Here is a 19,104-nt window from a genome sequence, read left to right as displayed (position 1 = left end):
AATGTGCAAAGTTTACCTCAGACAGTTCAAAAGTTACTAAAAACGCAGCAAAAACGTTTTGGCGAAGAGGCAGGCCCTTACGAAGGTTGACTGGTCATCTTTCTGTTGCTTATATCTTTATTTGGATGTTAAACTGGTACTAATGAGGTGCAACCAAAACCCAGACAGTGTTAACATGTTTAAAAATAATAAAGTAATACTATCACAAAATGTGCCGCATTACACCACATAGTTTAGCTGTTCTTATTACATAATTTACTTAACCCTGCCGCATAATGTGGCCCTCCTCTGCAGCATATTTCCAGTGGCCTCGCTCAAGACATGAGGACTTCAACATGTGAGAGCCACATGTCATCCATACTGGAAGGCATTATAAGTTAAGTGTGGTTAGTCTGGTGAAATACAGGTGCAGAATTTAAAACATAACATAGTGGTTGGGGTTGTTTTTACTAATACGTATTTATCATTATCAAAAGGAACCCTATTTAACAACCTTAAAATAATGAAAGATTAGGGAAAAACAATAAGGTTGCAAACCCATGCCTTGCAGGTTCCATGCTTCTATTTGGTTTTTATTCACAGCCAAGGCCATTGGAATTATGTGGCAGGAGAGGGCCAAATTATGCAGCAGGTTTGATTAAATTATGTGAGAAGAAAAGGCAAATTAAGCAGTGTTCCACTGAGCTGCATTTATTTTTGTAAAAATCTGCTGATTATGCAGTAGATAATGAATTATATGGTAAATGCAGCAAATCCACAACTATGCAAAAAGTGCAGAGGACGCACAATCACATAATTCCTGTGACCCTGTTCATAGCTCAGTGTGCTACATTAAGATTGTAGTTTATGAACTGCAATTAACAAAAGTATCTCTGGGACAAAAACAGTAAGCCATTGAACTATCTACATAAAAAAAAACATTTTTTATTTCCATGTTACACATTGTGTTTTGCTTGAGGAACACTATCCCTTTGCGTTGCTTTTAGTGGAGTGAAAACTCAAACTAGGAAATCTCCATCTCTGGAACAGATGCATTAGAGTAAAATTGACGTTGATATTTTTAACATAAACTGCTGGCACATGCAGGACTTTAGGGTTTGTGCCTTTAACCCTGCAAGAAGTGTCAAAACTCAGCCCTCCCCAAGCTTGGCCTCTGGTGCGGTGACACCGTCCTCTGGTCACAAGCAAAATGCTATTCCCTAGGCCTGGCAGTAGGAGGCCTAGCACATGCTGTGACTGCACAGAGAGGCCCGCTATTATTCTGTGTGTGACAATCAGCGGCAATCACAATAAGAATGGGCAGATAGCAGTCTGTGGCAGGCCGGGGAGGGGCTGCTGCAGGCCCTTGAGGTCACAGCCTGAGTGTGTGCTGGCCCTGTTAAGTATTAAAGAAATGGGGCTTCTTGCAGGTGGAAAATGCATCCCGCAGCAGTGTGCAGAATTAGCGACCAAAGGCGTCCGTGAAAGGGATTATCACGAACAACGGATGTGAGGCCTAAATAATGGACGGTCCACGAAATTTACAGACAAGTGGTCATCATAAGAGGAGGGCATTAATGGAAAACCTGTCAAAATCACAGATTTTATTTACTCCATATCTGTGTCGGGATAAACCACCCTATTTAGGCTGGCATTTTGGTGGAAAGTCTGCCAGCAGAGACCGTCATGGTGGATGTTCTTCCCATGGAAGATGCATTAGTGGACGAACCTTGTAGCCTTGCATTGCCCTTTAGATAACGCAGAATTCCTACCTCAGCCTCGGGGTAGAAGTTCGGTCTCAAAGTTGTGCCAGACAACTCTAAGTCACACTTTTCTTTAGTGCCTCCAGGGTAGAGGTTCCTTATGTATCCCTAACAAGTCAGAAATTTGCTGTAAAAGTACATGTAAATCTGCAGGAGCAAATTCCTGATGTTCTACCTTATGGTTTTGTAGCTCAGCCCTTAATGATACACTGTAAAAAATGTGGTACAATGGGTGCAAACAGTTTTGTGGCCCATTTGCCCCCATTTATTGATTTTTGAACATGGTGTTAACACCAGACTACAGGTGGTTGTGAAGTATATTACACATTTCCACTATTATAAAAAGCACAGTGATACCAACTGCTGCAAAAACCTTGTGCCAAATTTTACTGCTCTACCTGGGTCTAAATGAGGTAGATGTGCGTTGTCTTAAATTAAAAATTTGATGCTGGATTTTTTCTTAAAACCCAGTTGCTCAAATGCTTAGCCCACTACCTAATCTACCCACGTTGCATTCTTTTATTTATCAAACAACCAGCAGTTTCGCAAGTTGGCACAAAGAGGAGAAGCCCCACCTTCACTGCACCTCCTAAAATTATTTCCACAGAAAAATTGTGTTTCTAGAAGATAATGCCCTTGTTACCTGATTTAGAGGAGGGTTGTAATGGAGAATCTGCAATAACTGGGTCTTTGAGATTTAAGCAAGAGTGTTGGGCTCACACAGGGCGTAGCTTCGGAATGGTGGGGGGAGGGGCGGTGTTTGGGGTGTACATCCCCATATGTATTCCCTAGTAAATTGTTGGGTACAGGTGCTTTCAGTAGGGTATGGTGAAGTGTTTGTCGGATTTTTTACATGCACATACAGACAAAAACATACACACTCTTGCTCTTTCCTCTCTGTTTTGAAGTTTAAAAAATGTTAGTTATTTTACAAAATATTGTCTTTTTAGTATTGTTAACAATCTGCACTGCTCTCCCTTTCCATTGCACCTTAAGCTTCCTCATTCCCTGCTTCTCATTTATGTATTTTGCTATGATATGTCAGAGTGATTGTTCAGAAAATCGGAAGCTCATCTCCCTGCCCCAATCTTACTAAACAAGCTACGCCTCTGGGCTCACATAGAGGGGTGAGGAAAGCAGGGTAATATGAGGCAGCCCAATTCACTCTTGTGCTGTCAGGGCAGCAACCTACCAAGCACTTTTGTCTCCCACCCGTACATGTGCAGGATGCCAGTCTGGCTAGCGTCTGAACCACAACCCGGCTGGGCGCTCTGGCCTTTGAGAGCCTTTTAGAGATTAAAAGGTGCTTGGGGAGTGAACCCCAGCTCAAAATATTAGCATCCTTCAGCCTTGCAGCAGTAGGTGGAATCTTGACCTTTTATAAACATTGCAGTGCCTACAGTTTAATGGTGGAAATTCCACCATCATTGACAGGCACTGATGAATTTCTCACAGACATTTTCTTCAGTAGTAGATACAGCCTATTGGTGGCAAAGCATACATTGCCCTGTGTTGTAAAGTAAAAATTCTGCTTTAGTATAACTCATCAGGGGATGGAAGCAACCACTGGGGGAAAGGAAGAGGGGGAGCAGGAGGGGAGAAACCATTTAAGATAATGGGATATAACACCCAGTCAGGACACTGTATACATAGCTGACTTTCTAACTTCGCTTTGACTGTGTGGAAGTCCTACCACATTTGTGGCCGCCCTGTTTGCTCTCTAAGCTCTAAATCAGCTACTGCTCTTTATTGCCTCAGACAGCGATTATATATGGGATGCCCCTCCTTTCACCCCGGGCGTGAAAGTTATTTCTTTAAAACACATATTGACAGTAGATCTGGCTTTTGTACTGAGTGCAAAAAGAGGCACAAAACCCCAATGCACACATTAACATAGGTCCAGTGCTTTAAATGGACAGGTGCTGTTAAGTACTCGGTACCTGAGATTATTTGTCTCTGAAGGGATAGTGCCAGGACTTCTCAGCTCGGCTCTGATGCTTTTAATGGGAGAGTATTAGCGCTGCCCATCATCAAACAGGTCATCTGGGACAAGGTGTACATGAACTTTTATCTTTCCATTTCAGCCACTGCATAGATCACACACATCCTTATACAGACGCAGCAATCTACTTACAGGCATGCCTAGAGGCACCAATGCACAGTGACATGTAGCCTCCCTTATGCGCAGGAAAACAGACATACGGGTTTCCATGTCCAGAGACCACCACACAGAAAGTCACAAAGACAAAGAACACACACGGTCCCACTCAACACACATTAAGTTAAACAGCACATAAGCACTCACACATTGATGAACAATGGGGTGGATGGATGGGGGCAGCCATGAGGATGCAGGCTTTATGTCCACTTAATCTAAAACCCACTGTGGAGGAAATCAAGTTCAAAGTTGAGAAAGGAGTGGAGTATCAACACCATCCTACCTTGGGCTTCCTCTTGGAGAACGTCATCTCCTTGGAGGAGAACAGAATCTTCAAGTGCATTCAGTGATAGAAATGTGAAAGTGTTGTGCAGTTGTACAGGACAAAATCATGGGTGTTGTGCGGGGGGGGGAGGGTGGAGGGGGTTTCTCACGATAACTGACAGTCAACCAGACCCTGCTGACTCTTACCACAGACGCTCTCCCACATGGAGGGATCACTAACTGATGAGTTGCAAATCTGAGATTGTTTCCTAAAGTACTGAGTGGAGTGAGGCAAATCTTAGCACACTGGGATGATTTGTACATGAAGGGCAGTAGACCTGAGCAGTCTCTCAGGACTTCTGAGTGATGAGGTAGATATATGGGAAAATACTGCTGATTACTGATGATTAATGAGTGGTTGTCTCAGAAGGAGACCTCTACTGGTCCCACTATACAGCACAATATGAAACAGTAGAGAGGAAGCATAGGAGAGATATCAGTACTTGTGGAGGTGAATGTGGCAGCATGGCTTAAGGAAATGTATGGCGCAAGTGTCATGGGCAGGCAGGAAATGGGCAAACACTGGATATTTCTGTGCTAAACCTTCTCTAATTTGGGCCCCTAACATCCATGTGAATAGTCAAATATGTGTTGCATGGTTTACCTCAGAAACAATATAATTTAAAATGGTACTTTGTTGTATTTATTTTGCAGACAAGAATGTGAAACTTCTAAAGAAAGGCACATACAACACACATAATATACATTTGTGTTTTCCGTCTTTCAAATAGAATTCATGTTTTGGCATTTTTTGTAACAAGACGGAGGAAAAATGTAACTCACCCAATCTTTTGAATCATTTTACTGTACTTCGCTGTACACCTTCAATGAGGCAGTGTTCACTTTTTCCTTTTGAATAGCTTATCCCAAAAAATAAATCTTTCTAATGGGCCAAGAATTAAGGCAAACCTCCTTGGAACTTATGACTTGTTATCGACAATCAAGGACATACATATGGGCATACATATGTATCACAGAGGCTTCAAAGCAAGTGTGCACCAGAGAAATACTTTTCTGTAGAGATAAAATGTAGATTTTCCTAGTAAATTGTGTAGCAAAGTCTTAGTTTTATTAAAGACACATAGGCGAGTACTATGCTGTTCTAATGTCGCTTTATTCAAACAGCAGCAGTCAAGAACATGAAAAATCTACAAATCCCATGAGGTTTGGGAATAGAAAGCCAGTGTGAAGAAAACAGTTGTAGTAGAGTGCACCAATCACGGCCAGGGGGTCCCTTATTATACCTAACGTGACTGCAAGCAGCCCTCTTTTCTTGTGCGAGAAGTTATGAGTAGGTATTAAACATAGGCACAGTGAGTAACACAATTGAAAAGCTATGACAAAAGAAAAAACATTTTGAACAAAGTCTATCTAATCGGGTCCAGACTTAAGGGAAGGAAGTGTCTAAGAAGTTTCTTCCAGTGGTGGAAGTATTCCCCTCCTTAGATGGAGGACGTAGAGGAACTTTGTCCTCAATCCCATGTAAGGAATCCTCACCAGTCAACAGCACAGTAGAATATTTTGACACACTCAGTTGTTGTGAATGAGGCAATGGTTAGGCCACCATGGCCCTGCGCTTTCTACCTTCCCCTGCAGATAGGGCCACATTGGATTGGGACATTAAAATGAGAACAGCATTTTCAAATTTTCTTGTCGCTTTGTTCAGAGAAGCTGAAACAGCTTGAGCCACAGAGGACTGGATAAGTCATTTAGATTGTTTGTTTTCAAAATCCTCTTCATTATCATTATTTTCCCCAAAAAAGGAAGAATTGCCCACTTCCAGGGTGTTAAATATATTAAAATGGGCCAAAGACAGGTTATAATTATGTGGGGAATCAAAAGGTCTCCACCCAGAGGGAGGAGACGCGTAGGCCTGGCAATGTGAGGAGAAGAGGAGGCAGGAAGCAAGGCTGTGCCTCCAGAGAACAGAAAAGTCGACTGGCCAAAACTTGCTGCGGAGGAGGCATTCCAGCCACGGGGAGCCCTGGAAATGAGTCTGTGGATGCCTCGAACAAACGGGGCACCGGGCACTGTGGAGGGCAAAAGTCCATTGCGCTTTGGCACAGACAATGGCAGGTGCGACCGACAGAGCGGAAACAACAGGGAAGGAGTGCTCACACATGTGCGGTGCTCAGAAGACGAAAGATAAAATTCACAGAAGCAATAACAACTGCATTAATATAATTTCATGAGAAACATTGTAATATGTAAGAAATACAGCCGTAAAAGGTGCAGGAAATGACAATAGTCCTTATCTTGCCTGCGAGCAGCAAGGAAAGAGAGCTGCTTGCAGTCAAGTTAGGTATAATAGGGTCCCTTTGGCCCTGAATGGTACACTGTACTTATAATGTTTACTTCCCATTGATTTTCTGCTCCCGAGCCTGCTGGTATTTGAATAAAGCATGATTAGAACAGAATACTATGAGCATCCGGTCTTGCCATAAGTTTTATTTCTACAAGTGTAAGCAGGAAAACAGCGGATGTAAAACTGCTGTGGAAATGCTAAACTCCATGTATAAAGTGGGACACTTACGGAATCCTTTGCTTGACTAGTTGCAAAACCAACAATATCACTTGCTGCACCTCAGTACACTTTAAGACTCATCTCCACAAGGCCCAGGCGTGAGTGGATACTGCAAGGGTCATTCATTAAAGCCAGGCATAAAAAAGTTAAAGAATTCTTACTGCCTACCTAGTTTGCAGGCGCTGGCAGACAATGAAGAGGGACCTTCATTGGTCCATAGCTCAGCTTGGGAGATGCTGCTGGACATTTAGACAAAAGTCTTTGTGAGGTTTGTGGTCACAGAGGGTCTCCCAGCACCAGTGGAGAGAGCACACCTTCACTTATGAAGTAGGAGAGGCGGGGGAGTTATCCGGCTGCAGCAGGTTGTGAGAAGCTAATAGGTAAGTGAGTGATTTCAATCTTTGACTCTTAGAATATTTTTTCTGGTGGATAAATGCATTTAATGAGATTTTCACCTTTTTGCACTTTTACTTTCAGAGACGTTTTAATGCATGGGCAAAGGCCCCAGTCTTTCAGAGGGATCCATGACAGTGCTAGTAGTGTTCTGCAGAGTCTTTCCCCGATGACCTTGACTAATTCTAAAACAGATTGTTTGAAATACTGTTTCCCTTTAATTTATTTGTAATGAGGGTGATGTGTGTGAGTCTATTACAGACATTTTGCAGAGAAATGTTGTGTTTATGTTTCATGCAACATCCATAAAAAAGTTTTTACACATCAAAACAGGACTTCACATATGTAAAATGGGAGGGTGTTGCAGAGATTATGTGCAGTAATATTAGGGAGTTTCTGCTGTGTTACAACATTGAAAACACACGCCACTATCCCTGAATATTAGATGTAACAACTTTAGAATTTGGACAAGTGTGTGTGAACTTAGTGACATGGCCAAAGAGAACATGAAAGAGCTGAAACTGGACCATAAATTTAACGCTGCTCCGAAGAGGGCCCCCCAAAATGTGTTTTGCCCCGGGCACCCAAAATCCTTATGATGTCCCTGCTCACTTCACACTTTTTGGGGTCTATCTGTGTATGTTAACTAGTGGGAAATGACACTGAAAAGGGATGTGAGAACCCACAATTTAAAACCTTTTCTGTTTTCACTGCCTTGCTAACGGCGACCCCCACACCCACTGACCTTTCCCTGGGAACGCACGTGTCCCATCCCTAAACTCTCAACTGTCCTGTCATAAGTTTCATCTTTAGCTTATTGACGGCAGATCCAGATTTGCTGAACCAGGATCTGCCGGTAAGGGGTACAAAAACGGGGACTCAGCCCTTCGGATGTCTCCTCGCGTGCTTTTCTGACAAGAAAAGGGTAAACACATGAAAAATAGTTGTATGTCAGCGCAGGGCTCAATGGGACCCTTCTTTGATGAAAAACGCAGTTGCATGTATTGTTCTGTGCTGAAATTGTGTGAAGATATTTCAATTGCATTATTTGCTTAGAAAGTGATTTTGATACTTGAGTAATGTGCTTTCATAATGGTGTTTTATTTAAACTGCACTAGGCTATTTTTCTCGCCAACAATTTTAACGTGAACATTGTCACAAAGGAAAAGGAAATATTTTGTCCAGAAAATGTCTTTGTAAATGTCATTGGTAACTTCTCTTTAAGGCACAATACAACCTTAGTCCAGTGTGGTATCTCTAATATGGCCGCTAGGTGTCACCACTTCACCTTTGCTCGCCTACCTCGCACATCTGCTGGCTGCCGGGCATCATCTGACTGAAGGACAGCAGAGTTTGCGGAGCTCACTATCCTCACGCTTTAACGAATACAGGACTTCAGTTAATTTTCATAGGGAAATGTTTGCTTCCATAGAAAGAGCAAATATCTACCACATAAATAAATGACCTGTTCTTAATACAAAAGACACGTAATCCTATTAAAAACAAATGTGAGATAATTTATTAGTTTGAACAGAAGGCGCCCTTGATATAACCTGCCCCAGATAGGCTACCTGGTCCTACCGGGCCTCTGAGCGTTCCTGCCCTCCACCCACCCTTCCTTCAGTTGCAGTTTATTAACATTAAGTCGTAAATCATGAGATGGTAATAAATCATCATGACAGTAATCAAACATTGAAAAATGCCATAAATCATGCAAAGAGCCTCACCATAAATCAAACATACAGTCATACATCAGTGATTCCCAGTCTCCAGTCAGTTTGGCAACACCGTAACTCATCTTTGGCAGCACCATCTGACCTAGGTTCCTGTCCATTCGCTTGATTTGAAGGCCCCTCAGGTTGCACAGCAGCTTCTAGGCTTCTCTTGCTACCGATGTGGGACATTCGAGGCCCTTTCCGGCCATACCCTTGCTGCAGGTGCCGTGTCTGCTTTGCCACTAACCCGTCTGGCTCACTCCCTTGCCCCCCAGTGTCCCTGGTGTCAGGCATCCCAAGGACCACTGTTGTAGCAACTCTTTCCTTTGAACGGCCTACCGGCCATCCTTATGTGTTACTGATGCCATTTAACTGTGCTGTCTCCACCATGCCATGTCTGCTTTGCGAAAATCTTCTCTGGTTCGCTCAGTTGCTCCCCTCAATGTCCCTGCCATCAGGCATCCCAAGGACCACTGCTATGGCAACTCTTTTCTTTGGACGGCCTACTGACCACCCTTACATTTTATTGATACCGTTTTGTCATGTCTTTTGTAGCAGATCTCTTCCACCCCGTAGCTAGCAGCAGCTGCGACGTCCACTGTCCTGCAAGGTGTGGGTGGTGTGGTGTCTTAGGTCTGTGACACAACAGACCACATGACACTGGCCGCAATGACGAGGGTGAGTCCAACTAAGTTTAATCGGACAACCCCGGATGTTCGAGGTGCGATTCACCTCCGACCGGCGGTGTAATGGTTTGCTCTGGGGTGAAAGAGCAAAAGTATAAATAAAGGGAGGCGTGGTCTGAAGGGGCAGCGGCAGACGCGTGAAGGACGGTCGGAGCAGCTACGATCGTAGTTAGCGACATGCCGGGGCCTCAGATGACCACGTGGGCTAAATACTAAATATAGTGTCCGTGTATTTATTCCTGCGTGACCTGATTACCAAGGTGCCCTGCTATCTAGCAGGACACAACATTGGCGACGAGGATGGCGGAGCCGCGCCGTTTTTTTTCTTCCTGCTCTGCAGCGGCTGCAAGTTGAGCGGTGCTCGCACTGCGAGTGCGCACAGAGGGCTCACCTCTCTCCACGTGGGGCGGCGGCCACAATACACGTGGTGCTCGTGCCGCGCGTGTAAGCAACAAGCGGTTCAGTTCTTCAGTCGGGAACACACCGCACCCCTGACGGCGGCCGCTCCTCCAGTGGTGCTCGTGCTGTGCAGGTGTGCCGCCTCTATCCCGAATTAAAATTGGACTGCCGAGTGCTGCCCCCAGCGAAGGGAGGCCCAGTAGTGCCGCAAACTACTGCCTGCATTGGAGGGAGAAGGTGGATGCAGCTGACACCCTCATGAACACAGTGAGCCTTTTCTCTGATTCTGTGGCCCCACATGAGTGATGCCCTGAGCTACCCCGTTCCGACCGGCCCTCGTACCTTGCACAGGTTAGAATTCTCCCTGCAGATACCCTAAACACTTCATCTGCCATCAAGGAGGGTGTTAACACTTTGGGTCCATCCGCTGTCACGCTAGCCTGGCCACCATGTCTGCCATACCACCAGTGGAGCCATTCATAGTCGAAGGTGCCCCCTTGGCGCAAGCCCCTAAATGGAAGGAGTGGGAAGAAAGAGTGCTTCTCTTCTTTGAAGCCACGAAGGTCGGAAACGCCGAAAAACGCGCCATATTACTCCACTTGGGGGGAAAGGACACCTACAAAATATCGAAGAACCTGGTCGAGGATGCCCCGAAAACACATGCCACACTCATTGCCGCGCTGAATAGGCATTTCGAACCCATGGCTAACACTGATTACGAAAGGTTCATATTCCGGCAGGCCAGGCAGCATGCGGCGGAATCACTGGATGCCTTCCACCTGCGGCTCAGAGACCTAGCGAGTACGTGCAGGTTCAATGATGAAACGGAGGAGGTGAGGGGACAAATAATACAAGGGTGCGCCACACTGAAGCCCAGGGAACGCATACTGGAAGAGTCCGGGAGATCCTTGCCGGATATTCTGCAGATGGGGAGAACGAAGGAGCTATTGAGGGCTCGTGCATCCCACATGGAGGCAGCCTTGCAGCGTCCCATCAAGGAAGAAGCAGCCAATGCAGTCATGATACCCGCAAACAGACAAAAGACGAGACCAAACAGACCACAAGCGAGACAATGTGGATATTGTGGGGGAGTCTCACATAAGCCTTTTGAGTGCCCAGCGAGAGGAAAGACGTGCTCCAATTGCGGAAAAATAAACCACTTCGCAAAAGTATGCTGATCGAAAAAGACAAGACCAGGAAGCGCCTCAATCAATACAGCGTCAGGCAAGTCAGAACATGGCAGTGACATGGACGATGACGACACTGTCGTGCATGTGGTCCACGCCATATTCACGGTAAGAAACGCTGACAGTAGGAGGGCGAAGCTGCTGAGGTGCCAAGTCCATATTGGCACCCACAAGACTGTTGCAGTGGTAGATACGGGGGCGTCAATTAACCTCCTGGCGGCAGAGGAATATCGTCGAATGGTGCCAGCCCCGACCCTGACCAAGGCCAAAGTAAAGGTCTATGCCTACGGACAAAGCACCCCCTTGCCCTGTTAGGGGTATTCCAGACCAGCATTACTCATGGCTCACAATCCATCCCGGCCAGCATCTATGTAACGGAGGAGGGGCAAGGGATGCTGCTTGGCTGTAAGGCGGCAGAAGAACTAGGAATAGTTACTTTTGTGTTCAGCATTCATCAAGAGTCTGTGGCGGACCTGCTAGCCAGATACGAGGAAGTATTTGAAGGGATCGGGTGCCTCTGTGGCCGTGAAGTCAAAGTACACATCGTCAAAACTATTCAGCCGGTGGCTCTCCGCCACCAGCAGGTGGCTTTCCACCTTCGGCCACAGGTGGAAAAGGAGCTGGATCGTCTCGAAAAAGCCGGCATTATCGAGAAGGTATCCGGGCCCACCCCTTGGGTGTCACCCATTGTGGTAGCGCGAAAACCCGAACAGCCGGGGGAGGTCCGCATATGCGTGGACATGCGCCTCCCTAATGCCGCCATCAAAAGAGAGAGGCAGCTAACCCCCACCATTGATGACATCCTGGGAGAGCTCAGTGAGTCGCGGTGGTTCTCCAAGCTCGATCTTCTATCAGGATACCACCAGCTGGTACTAGCCAAAGAATCCCGTTAGCTCACGACGTTCTCCACAAATGACAGGCTGAGGAGGTACAAGCGGCTGAGCTTCGGGATATCCAGCGCTGCTGAGGTATTCCAAAATGTCATCCAGGAGTTGTTGGCTGATCTGCCGGTGACCATCAACGTTAGTGATGACATCCTCATCCATGCACCCACGATTGCCGAACATCACTCTCGCCTTCAGAGTGTGCTTCAATGCATACAAGACTCAGGACTCACCTTACACCGCCACAAATGTGAGTTTTTGAAGGACAGGATTCAGTTTTTTGGATACATCTTTTCAGCGAGCGGTGTTGCACCTGATCCGGCCAAGGTGAATGATATCAAAGTTGCCCCACCTCCCAATAGCGTCACCGAAGTAAGGAGCTTCTTGGGGATGGTCAATTTCTGTGGCCATTTTATTAAAGATCTAACAAATCTTACCCAACCTCTTCGGAGATTAACCAAAACCACTGAATCTTGGAGCTGGGGGTCGGATGAACAAGTTGCGTTTGAAGCCATTAAAGAAGCGCTGTCCATCGAGACCACTCTAAGGTACTTTGATCCGAAAAAGAACACAAAAATCGCTGTCGACGCCGGACCGAAGGGTTTGGGCGCTGTGTTACTCCAGGAACAGGCTGAAGGAATGTGGTCCCCAGTCGCGTATGCCAGCAGATAACTTACAGAAACGGAGCAACGATACTCACAAATAGAGAAGGAGGCAATCGCGGTGCATTGGGGTTGCAAACATTATCATATATACGTCTATGGCCGCCCATTTGTCGTGACCACTGATCAGAAGCCCCTCCTGCCTCTGTTCAATGGCACCGCTTCAAAGCCACCTCCAAGAATAGAAAAATGGATGCTACAGCTACAAGACTACAGATGTCGGCTAGAGTATCACCCGGGGTCTGAAAATCCCGCGGATTACTTGTCTAGGCATCCAAGGGCAGCCTCGGATGTGGAGACGTCTGACGCACAAGAGACGGAAGAGTATGTCCGGTACGTGACTGACCGGTCCCGACCACTACCCATGTCAATGACCGACATCGTCCAAGCCACCAAGAAGGATGAGTGTCTGCAAAAGGTGTTGATGGCTGTGCAACACAACGAGTGGCACTCATTAATGAAGCAATTGCCTCTGTTGAACTCTGACTCACAACGCATTCTCAAGAGTTTGTTTAATGTGAGAGACGAACTCACAACAGATGATGGAGGATGTTTGCTATGCGGCAGTAGACTGGTTCTTCCATCGTCTCTCACCGGCAAGGCTGTGGAACTGGCACACAATGGCCATCAAGGTATGGTCAAGACTAAAAGTCGGTTACGCTCAAAAGTGTGGTTTCCTATCATGGACGAATAGGTGGAGAAAGTGGTGAGATCCTGTGTCTGGTGCCAAGCCACAGGGGAATCGCCAAGGCCCGTGCCCATCGAGACTGAACCCGCTCCAGAAGGTCCCTGGATATCGGCGAGCCTTGACTTTGGCAGTCTGCCGGATGGTCGCCACACCATGGTCATAATTGATGATTTTTCTAAGTATCCTAAAGTGGAGATTATCTCTTCCCTCACGGCCGATGTGGTGATCTCTAGTCTAGAAAAGGTCAAGGACACCCATGGCCTGATTTCAGAGATCAAAACGGACAATGGTCCCCTTTCCAAAGTCGTGAACTGTCAGAATACCTAACCAACATTGGTACTAGGCATCGGAGGATCACCCCGAGATGGCCTCAGGCCAACGGTGAGGTTGAAAGGTTCATGAGGACACTAAACAAGGTGATTCGCATTGGTCATGCTAACGACCAAACAATGGATCATGCCATCTACTCGTTCCTGCGAAATTACCGACAGACACCTCATTCCACGACCAACCGATCTCCGAATCATATTGCATTTGGGAGAGTTTAGACAGATCTGATACCTCATCACCCATCGTGGATGCCTCTGGTTCTCAGTCCTGATCAAGCTCAAGAACGACGGTTTGTTTCTAACCAGCGCGCCAGTGTGCACCGGCGGTCAGCTCCATCTGATCTCACAGTGGGTGATGCTGTGTTGCTAAAGAACACTTCTCCGGGAAGTAAGTTCCGCACAACCTACAGCCCCAATCCCTGGGTGATCGTTCGCAGGAAAGGTTCGGCTGTGGTGGCCAGACGAGGAGGAGAAATTATCACCAGGAATGTGTCTCTGTTTAAACGATTTTACCCCTCGGGTGAGGTACATCCGGGAGACCTTTCTGACCCTCGGGATGACGATTTTTCATTGATTCCCGACACGAATGGTGACGATCATCCAGATCAAGCTGGAGGTCACAACGGACCATCCAGTTCAGCGCCAGTGGAGTCTTCGAATGCCTCTCTGGATCCTTGTCCGGTACTTGGTCGGGCTGAAGCTACTAGATACAATCTACGCAGTAATCCTTGCCCGTCCGTCCGTTTACGTGATCATCTAGTGGACAAGTGAATTGTCATGTGTTGCCTTGTTGGTTTTGTTTGTTTGTTATCTTATTAGGAATGTGGTGTCTTAGGTCTGTGACGCAACAGACCACATGACACCGGCCGCAATGACGAGGGTGAGTCAAACTAAGTTTAATTGGACAACCCTGGATGTTCGAGGTGCGATTCACCTCCGACCGGCGGTGTAATGGTTTGCTCTGGGGTGAAAGAGCAAAAGTATAAATAAAGGGAGGCGTGGTCTGAAGGGGCAGTGGCAGCCGCGTGAAGGACGGTCGGAGCAGCTACGATCGTAGCTAGCGACATGCCGGGGCCTCTGACGACCACGTGGGCTAAATACTAAATATAGTGTCCGTGTATTTATTCCTGTGCGACCTGATTACCAAGGTGCCCTGCCATCTAGCAGGACACAACAGGGGGGACAACCTTTGCAGCCAACAACTGTCCGTTGACCCTGCTCTCTGCCTTTTAGGCTCCTGGGTGGAGGGTCATGCCCTCCTCCCGACATTGGGCCTTTTAAAAGTATTCGACCAACCCTGTGCATGGGTTTTCCTGCGTCAAAGTATGGCTACCTGCTGAAGCTGAAAGGGGAAGGGCGTCAAGTGCGCATGTTCTCTGCTTCCACCCCAACACTCCCCTTAATCCTTCTCTCTGATGCCCGTATATCCGGAAGCCCTCGGGAAAGATTAGGCGCTATCCTCTTATGGTCTGACTTTGCCTCCGCTGCGCGCTTTTCTATGTAACATTGGGTCTATAACTTCTAACGAGCGCTACCAAGAACCACGCTTTTTGTGCCTGAACATTCGTTATTTCGGTGTACAGAAGTCATTGTATCTTTATAGTCAAGGCTTTAAGGTGGATAAAAACAGTGTGCTGAGGGTCTCCAAATGGGGTGTAGCCTAAGAAACATAAACAGGAATCCTTTACACAAGGCATGGCCTATGTAGTTAAGGGTGCGTCTTGAAACATGCAAACTAAAATCCCGTGCTTCCCTCAGCATTCAACCCGACCAGTATTTCGGTGCCTCTGTGTAAGCTTAGTGTTAATGTATCCAGACAAATAACAACAATGGACGTGTGACTAAAACAAGTCCAAACCTTTAGCTTTGCCAATGCTTATTAAGTTGTATTTGATAAGTGAATAGCAATGATTTCAATTAGAATTAAAAATGCTCAATTAGAATTAAAAAGTTTACATTCTCTAGATATGAGTCTGTGAGTTAAACATTACCAATTAACAGAAACAGTGATTCACCTGGCACTCATTTCGTTCATTCATTCTTTTAAAGACAACGATTTCAATGAACCCAAATATTGAAAAAATAAATCATATTGTATGTAGTTTTAATAAAAAATAAGCACAACAATGACATTTTAAAAATGATGCTTGTATAAATATAATTTATAACAAACGAGTGACAAAACAAAATGCATTGAAAAAAATGAAACAAATGTGTTCCTTATTACACATAACTAGGTTTAAAATTGATGGCAGTAGAATCAGGCCAAGCTGGTTTGTGTTCCATGGGGCACTAACAACAAGAGTTCGCATCAGGTCAGTTGAGGATGGGGACACCTGAGTAGAAATTCAAGGAAGGCCTGGTTCAGTACCTCTGTGCTAGACCAAGTTGAGCGGCATTTACCGTGAAAGGGCAGGCTCATGGGGGAGTACCTAGATCCAAATGTCACCTGTCCATCAAGGTGAGAGTAAATTAGTCACTGCTTCTACAGGAGAACACATCAGGGCTTCTAGAGGAGAGGGCCTCACCTACTTGTTTGTATAGAATCACCATGGTGGAAAAACAAGATATGATATCCTACTTATTCGACCTTGCTGGTACCTATGATGTCGTAAAGTATGTGTGAACACTCATTCTCACAACAACAAGGCGTACGAGTGCCCTGTATAAGGAGAAACCACAATTGTACCTACCCATGAGTAGAGATACCCATTGTGGTGCAGTCACGCTGTGACTTGATTATGGATGGACTAAACTCCACATATGAGATGGAAAGAACAGAATTCAATTTATCATAAACATTTCCAACAAATTCTTTAAAACTGGCTATTTGAAGCATGCATATTTCAAAACTGGAAGATTCGGAAAAATGTGAACATGAATAGTTTAAGATTGCTACACGAGTTCCTTTTAGTTGCGGAAACACGAGGGATGGATTAAAAGGAGTAAAAAAATGTAAAAGCAAAAATTAACATGAATACAAATATGAATAATCTTTATTTCGGCCAAAAGGAAATAAAAGAACAGTATAAAAAGATTAAAACATCTTTAGCTAAAATCGTACATAAAACAGCAATAGATTAAAATAATGCAAAATACGTAAAAATATCTAAAAGATTCGATTCATCCAGAAGCCACCCATTTCCCCCTAAGTATCCATATGCACAGCAAAAACCTAGAGAGTGCAAATATAATGCACCGCCTAGTGTCGCTTCTTAATATTCTAAATGCAATTTTATAATTCCTGAGCCCCAGATTGGGACACAAAGGCAGTATCCATTTCTTTCTGCACCCTTTGTATGCTGAACAAAATAATAAAACATGCTTGACCACCTCCACCACATTTGAGCAAAAAGGGCAAGTTCTATTTAAAGTAGAGCTACAACACCCCGTGCAGTAGTGATTGAACAAAGGGGCAACATCCCTAGACGGAATATAATGTACAGCAACCTGGCAAAAGGAGGCTCACCCTCATACAGGTACAGTTCAAACAGATACTGCACTTTGAATTCCAAATGAAAAGCAGTAAGAGATCCCGCCCTGGGAAGGCTCAAGTCACGCTGGTCTACAAAACACCAATGTGCTCTTTCGAGCGCCTGCTTGGAAATAGGTACTGGGTCTGCAGAACATAGTGAGAGATTGTCAAGCCTTAGGCAGTCTCTCGAAGCTCTTACCCAGGGGATCTTTTTAGCCCCCACCATCCCCAACACCGCTTCGAGAGACCTGCGGAGTGAGGTCAGCTGGGGAGTGGACCATAAGCTTTGCTATTACAACAATGGCTTTAGTCTTACCACATCACCATTTTTCCTCAGGACATGGTCTAAGCATAACAAGTGCAAGAGAGTACTAACTGGAAGGTTGTTTAAACTCCTTAAAAATAGTTTTTCAGCTAATTCAAGTGGCCTTGCATCTAAGTGGCCCCATAATTCCCCGCCATACAAGGATGCTCCCAGCGCCTGGCACTTGTACATCTCAAGGGCTGGGGAAGTAGGTCCAAAAGACAAGGCACGCTGTGCTCTCGAGATGCCCCCACAGAACTGTTCAAGTCTAAGTTTGCATTTTTGTTCCTGGGGGATCCAATCAAAATGCTCAGACAATGTGAACCCCATGTAATCAATACACGGACCCGTTCTAGGCTTTTCCCATTAAGGATTGGATTAACGCAAGAGGTAGGACAAGAATTAAAAACCATGTACTTGGTTTTGCTGAGGTTAATCCGCTGTCCTTGAAGTCCTTGAAGTCATCCAGTAGTTTCTGAAAACCCATTGGTGATCTAGATAGTAGCAGAGTATCATCCACAAACAGAAGGGTGGGCATTTTAACCCCTGTAATAGACAGAACATCGCCCCCACAGTCTAGGATAGCATCATTCAGAGGATAATTGATAAATGAACAAGTGATTGCAGCACTCATATTTTGAATTACTGTCACCTATTGTTTAGAAACATTACCTATGAGAAAAAGATTTATTAGTGTAATGTTAGTGAGAAAAGTTTCACTCATACAAGTCAAGTTTTCTTGAGATATAACAGTCCCTCGGGAAAATAACTGAACGTTTGAAGGTTGAACAGGGCTTTTTCTTGCAGTGCTGAACATCATCATGCGATTCAGTAATTGGGTTAATTCCTGTCAGGAGACTCATGTAAAAATGTAACTCAGTTTAGAATCCGTAACCTCAAGACTGGCTTTATCAGAGGCCTGAGCACAGGCTAAGCTTTATATATGAAGTTACCATGAGGGTACAAGGAAATAAACATAGAGCCAATTACCTACACACATCAGGTATCATTAAAAATTAGCGTTACACAATTGTGCAAGGATTACCCCACTAAAAATGTACCTAGATGGGCTCTGATGTGGTTGTGACATATATTTCCGTGAGCCACAAATGTCCCTCCACCAGTCTAAAAATGATAGCGAATATTTAGCCTCAAAATATCTAGCAATGCAACTCTGCTTATTATCACCCCATAAAGGATTATTATTTGTGTTGATGTACACCGAAGATGAATTTGGACTCTGAGGTCAGTATTGTAATGGAAAGATGAAAGACCAGTGTTCCACTAGTGTCTGGCACAGGGAGAACCTGGGGCCATTGGAACCCTTTCTCTGATCTCACTTTTCTATTACATCAGGTCGGTATACTGTAGTAATAGTATATAACTCGATATCGGTAAATTTTATATTTTATTGAGATCATAGTTTAGTACACATATAGAAGAACCTTGTTAGGTTCAAAGCCACGTTGTGGCCGTGTTAATGGCCTCACCAGAGGTGATGATTTTTAAAATCCATTGACCGTGGTGAAGCATGCAACTGCACACAGTGGGAGATAAATATTTTTGGCTATCTCCCAGATTCCTTTTACCAGTCCAGTAGCCATCTAACTTATTACACACAAGATCTATTTTAA

General features: G+C 45.1%; 1 protein-coding gene across 1 annotated transcript in view; it reads left to right on the top strand.

The window, feature by feature from the left end:
• Positions 1–19,104, top strand: part of THBS4 (thrombospondin 4) — a 201,847-nt gene that overhangs the window by 30,628 nt on the left and 152,115 nt on the right. The gene's annotated exons all lie outside the window — the stretch shown is intronic.

This window comes from Pleurodeles waltl, chromosome 1_1, assembly GCF_031143425.1.
Source record: "Pleurodeles waltl isolate 20211129_DDA chromosome 1_1, aPleWal1.hap1.20221129, whole genome shotgun sequence".
Classification (NCBI taxonomy): Eukaryota; Metazoa; Chordata; class Amphibia; order Caudata; family Salamandridae; genus Pleurodeles; species Pleurodeles waltl.
Note: the sequence above shows the minus strand (reverse complement) of the source record. Positions and strands in the feature narration are given on the sequence as shown.